Source organism: Electrophorus electricus, chromosome 18 (genome assembly GCF_041902795.1).
Source record: "Electrophorus electricus isolate QZ-2024a chromosome 18, ASM4190279v1, whole genome shotgun sequence".
In the NCBI taxonomy this organism is placed as follows: domain Eukaryota; kingdom Metazoa; phylum Chordata; class Actinopteri; order Gymnotiformes; family Gymnotidae; genus Electrophorus; species Electrophorus electricus.
Genome location: NC_137514.1, coordinates 3,355,454 through 3,362,091, shown reverse-complemented (window position 1 = coordinate 3,362,091; position 6,638 = coordinate 3,355,454).

The window sequence follows — 6,638 nt, the reverse complement described above, 5'->3', positions numbered from 1 at the left end:
CCTTACAGTAAATTATTCTTCAAAACCAAATCATTGTTTGAAATCTTTAATATTTTTCCCTTTGTACAGACCTTTTATTCCAGTCCTCCTGAGAACACATATAGATCCAGCTATCCTGAATAGGAGAAGCCAGCACTGTGTTAAAGAAATATTTAACTGAACTTCTAAAACCAAATTATACTATAAAGAAATACAGTTCTTAAACTGCATAACAATAATATATTTAAAACAGTATCTCTGGCATTCTGCACCAGAACAGTGGCTGTGTAATGGGCTTTTAATGCAAAGGAATATCATTTTATTTGTATAGTAAATTCCACACTCAGAGCTCAATGCATGACAAAGATAAACTGAAAATAAAAGGATATTGAAATAATGGAATGAAACACACACACAAACAAATAAAATGTCATTCAAATTAATTAACATTAAACATAAATTAATGTTTAGATTAAAGGATTGTCTGGATAACAAGATCATTGTGGCTAAGTTGTGAAAGTTCTGGGAAAGCTTGAATCATCTATATAGAAGTGAGAAGAACTGACAAACTAACTGCAACACATTCTTGTGGTGTGTGTGTGTGTGTGTGTGTGTGTGTGTGTGTGTGTGTGTGTGTGTGTGTGTGTGTGTGTGTGTGTGTGTGTGTTTTTCGGCAGTGGAGTTCATGCCAGTTCTCACGTCACTTCCACAACACAGGTTAACACAGGTTTCTCAGCATGGCATTGAGTAAAATGTGTGATTAGTTAGTTGGAACTCTTGTGTGTTCCACTGCTGTTTGACCCTTTGCTACACAGGCATTCAGCAGTTATATCACTGGTCAGTGGCAGTTGTTTCACTGTTGTCCCTGTTCTCTGTAACCTCTTAAAACAAGCTTTGTGTGAAACGTCCAGGAAACTTTTAAAATAACTAAAGAGACTCCCTTTACACACTCCGTAGCTAATAAATAATTTATCACACTGATACCCATTACATTGCAGCACTACTTTTACTCTAATAAAAAAAAAGAAATTAAATAATGAACTACTGAAGAAACTTATCTGAACAGTTATTTGAACACATTTTGGATTTCAGGTTGTTTGTGTGTGTGTGTGTGTGTGTGTGTGTGTGTGTGTGTGTGTGTGTCTGTGTGTCTGTGTGTGTGTGCAGATGTTTAGTTGTGTAGCTGTACATTACTGAATGAAGGCTCTGCAGAGACTGTATGTAGGACTCTTGGGCTTCAAGCTTCAGCTCAAAATTAGGTCAGACCTTTGTACGAGTTACAGACTAGCAAGACAAAAAAAGAGAACATAAACAACATCAATGCGTTCTGTCTCATTTAGAGTGAAGGTTTGGCTTATTGTTTGGCCTCTGAACTGACTGAGAATAAAGAACTGCTGTTTTAATAAAGAACAGTAATAAAGACCTGCTGTATTAGTAAGGTTGAACTCTACTGGAATTAAGCACACATGACTGTGAGATTCACCACTGGATTCCAAGCCCTGCTTCAAGTCTCTTGCTGAGCTTTAGACCCTTTAAAAAGTACTACAGTATAACAATATAAATATTATATATATTTCAGTAGAGATTGTGAACATATCTTTTGGCTGCTACTGGTCTGCTGGTAGCAGTACCAGCATCGGTCTCCTGGTACCGTGAGTGTCCCCCTGTGGTCAGACATACTGAGAAACCTGCTATAGCTTACCAAATTATTATTAGTATTATGATGCTTACTGAACTGTAAAGAATGCAAAGAGTGAAAAATGATATAAACTGACATATTTCTGTGAGAATAATGAGAATTATGCAGAGATGTCACTGTAATCATAATTTAATCTGATGAGAAGTAAGGGCTGCAGATTTACTTGACCAAAGATCTCAGACACAAGAGTGGTGATGGTTGGATTATCAGACCTGTCTTAGAAAACCTATGACTGTCATCTGCTTGGATTCTGTCTGCATGACGTAGTGCCCATGTGTTCACAAAAGAATAGATCACCTCTAACAGTTTGTGGAAAGATGTCTGAATGAGAAGTTCATCGTACTGGCAATTCACCCAATTATTCCCTCATACAGTAATACAGCCCAATATGTATTGATATATTTATTTGATATATATAAATAAAATTGTCATCAAACCTATTTATAAGTTTTTAGAAATATTAAAGTATCACTTGTAAAAATAATTTATATATATATATTTTTTACAATAGGGGCTTACACCTCTTTTTCATTTAGTATTTGTACACGCAGGTCTGAAAAACTTTTGTAACATTGCTTAAAAAAATATTTCTCTGCAGCTGAAATTAAATTACACCGAGCTAAAAAGACTGACATGTGATCATGACTTACTGATCCTTATATTCTGAATTGCTGCTAATTTTCTGATACTTTGTAGATAAGATGGTTTTACTAAACATTAATAACCATTACGATATAATTCCATAGGAACAGTAACAGTAAGGCTATAACTGGGTCATGTGTATACTGTGATTTAAGGTATATATGAGAGAGTAGGGAGCTGAGCTGCAGTGGAGAGTCATAATCAATGAATCAATGTGTCTCTGTGAGATGAGTGCTGATCTCAGGACAGTGGGACCAAGCTCATCCTGTGTTCCTTAAAAAAACATAATCACATAATCTAAAGAACAAAGTGAGATCTGTTCCTGAAAAGTATCTCTGTAGCAGACATGATGTGTGATGTTCATAGAAGATTATAAATCCACCAGTGCTGATCTCTGGGTACATACAGCACCAGCAGAAGAGGTGGAACTGAACTAAGGCCTGTGTACAGGAACATGTGGTAGAACAGCATCACAAAGACATCACTCACATACAGTGAAAGTGTCAGTGATACAGTCACTGACACAGTTCATTATGCCTTTACATAATATTGTGTTTTGCACATTAAATTTGGAGTTTTCAACCTGTGTGGCATGCCCCACTGGAGGGGGGATCAAAACCTGCCATGGGGGGTGTGAGATAATGAGATATTTAGATTAAACTCTCAGTACTCACATTTAATCAACAGTGAAACTGTTCTGCCAGTAAGTTTTAGCAATTCATTATTTTCCTACTAGAGGGTGCAAGGATGTGTTCTTCTAGAGCAGAACGTGTGATTATCATCTCCCTGATAATACTGCCCATCTACATCTTGTTCACATTTGCTCTGAAAAACAGACCCATGAATTGAAGAGCAGGGATAACAGTTAAGATTTTTTTTTTCTTTTGTAAGTAAAATGAAGTCCATTGATTGTATATAATGTGACACACATGAACTATTTCTTTGAGCTTGTCTGGAGTGTTATTCACATTCCCAGTATGGCTCAGTGCATCTTTCTGGAAGTCTGTGGTGGTGCAGTGTCTAATATGATGAACAGAAGGGTGTGGTGGTTCAGTTCAGTCTTCCCAATGTAAACGTTGATCAAAAATCTAATATTAAACTATTTTTTATATATTACATATCTTCCACAGAGGTTGTTCAGAGCTCAGTTATATCTGGGGTTCATTACTGTCTCTGTGGGTTTAATCTTTATCATTGCCTTCTTACTGATGAGATACATATTTTCATATTTTCAAAGATACTTTTTTGGTGAGGTGTCCTTCACAATCCTCCTGGCCTTGGTCTGGCACCGCTTGTAGTAGATGGTCTGCAGGTCAAGAAGTTCCGTGTGAGTGATGCGCTCTGCTGAACGCACTACCCTTTGGAGTGCTTGTCTGTCCTGCTTGGTGCTATTTCCAAACCAGACTGTGATGTTCCCCATGAGGATGCTCTCGATAGTGCAGGTGTAGAAGTTCTGCAGTACCTTGGAGGGCAGTCTGAAGTCTCTTAGGCATCTGAGGTGGTAAAGACGCTGACGAGCCTTCTTTGCCAGGGAGTTGGTATGGCAGGACCAGGACAGGTCCTGCGAGATGTAAACAACAAGGTACCTGAAACTATCTACTCTCTCCACCGTGGTTCCACTGATCCTCACAGGTTGGTAATCTTCACATGCGTGTGTCACGGAAGGCTCCTCCCCCCACGAGTCACACGGTACGGCCCGCCGCGTGCAGGGGGACTCAGGTGTATACTGTTTGTAACCACGCCCCCCGGGATTGCACACACCTGCACAGGGTTTAGTGTTGAATGTCTGTCTATTCAAAACCCTGTCAGTGTGTGCATCCTCGTTGGTCATTGTCGCTACGTGTGTGTTAATTTTGATCTCTGTAGCCGTAACGTTAGTTTGTGTAGTCCCGTGTTAAAGTGTATGTGTTCTTCGTTTAATGTTAAGTGTAGAGTCATGTTTACTGTAAGTATTATGGGCGAGTTCCACCTGTGTCATATGTGTTTAATGTTAATAAACGTCCTGGCCCACGCCCTGTGGCACTCGGGCCAGCTACTTTGTGTATGTGCATGTATGCCACGCAGAGGAGGTTTTTTGGTTTGCACTGTACTTGACGGACAGCACTGGACCAGCTCTTTTTGTCCTTATTTTTCACTTCTCTAGTAACACGTTTATGAGCTTTGGATGTTTCTACGGTTCATGTATGAACTGTCTACAAGATTCCAAGAGCAAGCCTGTCACGTAGTGAATAAACCGGCAAGATTACTGCAAAACTGAGTTGAGTCTGACACGCGTCTCCACCATATGCGTCACAGGCTTCTCTCTACCAGTTCCAAAACTCTCCGCTAATCGGGGTTGGAGTGTAACTTAAATAGGACTAACTCCAAAGCTTTACAACACACACATCAGATCATGCTTAAAAGATTGTAGCAGCTATGATAAATATAATTGGATTTATTGTGTGTACCTCACCGGTAGAGTGTCGTACTCAGCAGAGCTGGAATAAGAATACAAGGCTGTGTACATGTCATCGGGAAGACACAATTTTGAGGGAAGACAGACCATGTTAGTATCAGTACCTTGGACAGCAGCCTCACTCCTGCCCTAAGCTTTTCTGCATCACACACACCATTTACTTACACTGCCATCTAGAGGAAAATATTTGTAATTACAGGTACACTTGATCAGGATCAATAGTCTCTTTCCTCGTTTGTAAGATTCACATGGTTAATCTAAAAGAAACAGATATAAATTATACAGCAAATCATAAAGCATTCTGAAAATTGGTAACAATGCATGAATAGTGTCTTCAACGTAAATTATAATTAATGTAGCTTCTTCACTGGTATATTAGATTGAAGACAAGGTAGAAGTACATCATTTATAAACGAAAGCAAACAATCAGCACTTGCACAGGTGAATTTTTAAAGCAACATAAGGTAGCTCTTAATTTTAATTAAGACAAACGGTATAAATTATATGTGCATGTGTAACAAGTACTGGAAAGAAATGTTTAAGAATGTCAGAATTCTTCTCCTCTGAGGTCACGATCTCCCTGCTTACCGATCTCATATCTTTGTTTTTGTATCTTTTGAGATGTTTCGAGTTTTATACAGACTGTGTTATTGAAGGTTCATGTTCAGTAATGTCCCTGTGGGGTTGCCGTGGGGTGGAGCAGCGCTGAAAATGATTTGGCGAAGTAAAAGCTGAGTTAGTTGTATTCACTCCTTTCTACTGTGTCCGTATGCGTTTCTTTTTTTCGTTTAATTTCAAGTTTATTAGGCGAACCCTTGTGAAGCTCAGTTGGTGACAGCCGTGTTTATTCACTTTCTTTGGGACAAATGAACGAAAGTGTGCGGTTTTTGAGTAGTTTAGCTTATTCGGTATAGTTAGTAACTTGGCTCCAATGGGAATTGAAGCCAATGCTCCATCACATGAGGAAAAGGAAACATCAGATTGTTGGACTCTGTAATGCAATTTGGGTGTCAGATACAGCGAGTGCGACCTCATGCACTCTGCATTATATTTCTGGAAGGCGATAAAAATGCATTTTACTATTCACTAAATTTCTCGTAATAAAAACGTAATCATTCAATTCGAATATGAATGTAGTTTTTGATCTTGTTTATAAATTAGAGTTTGGGAATGTATTAATGTGATTGTCACGGTTGACCGGTCGTCCGCTAGAGAGGACTCACCTACTTTAGATAGGGGCCGTCCTACACCCCCACCTTGTTCCCGATCACCAAAGTTCTAATCAATTACACCTGTGCCTAAGTCTCTGCTATTTAAACCTACATTTCTCTGGAGAATACGCTGAGCATTAATGGACTAAGTCAGACAGGAGCCTCATCCCGTGCATCGCTTCCCCAAAGGCCTCATATTAAGTGTACTTGTTTTTTGTGCATTTTGTGAATGTTCGTTCATCTGATGATGGAGAATAAAGAGCTCTTTAGCTCGATCTTGCCTCCCGCTTCCTCTGTGCCGTCGCTACCGTCACAGAGAGCTTTTCAGTTTTATTTTATTTAAAAGCTTTTCTGATGAGAAGGTATAGCGTCATCCGATGAAAAACGGTATCCAAATATCCAGTTTTTCAGGGACTTGGAAAAGCAAATAATAGTAACGATTCAAACTTCCTGTGACAATATACATCAGCGGTTATGTAGCGTTTGTTAGCGAGTTCTGTTATCAGAGCCGGTCCCGGGCTCCATGCAATACAACATGCTTGTTAGAGGTAACCTGCGTCTCGACTTGGTGGTCAGCCAGAGTAGTCGGCTGCAGTCGAGAGCTGAGCAGACAGCCGACGAACCGTACTTGTACTTGCAGTACCCCACGTCA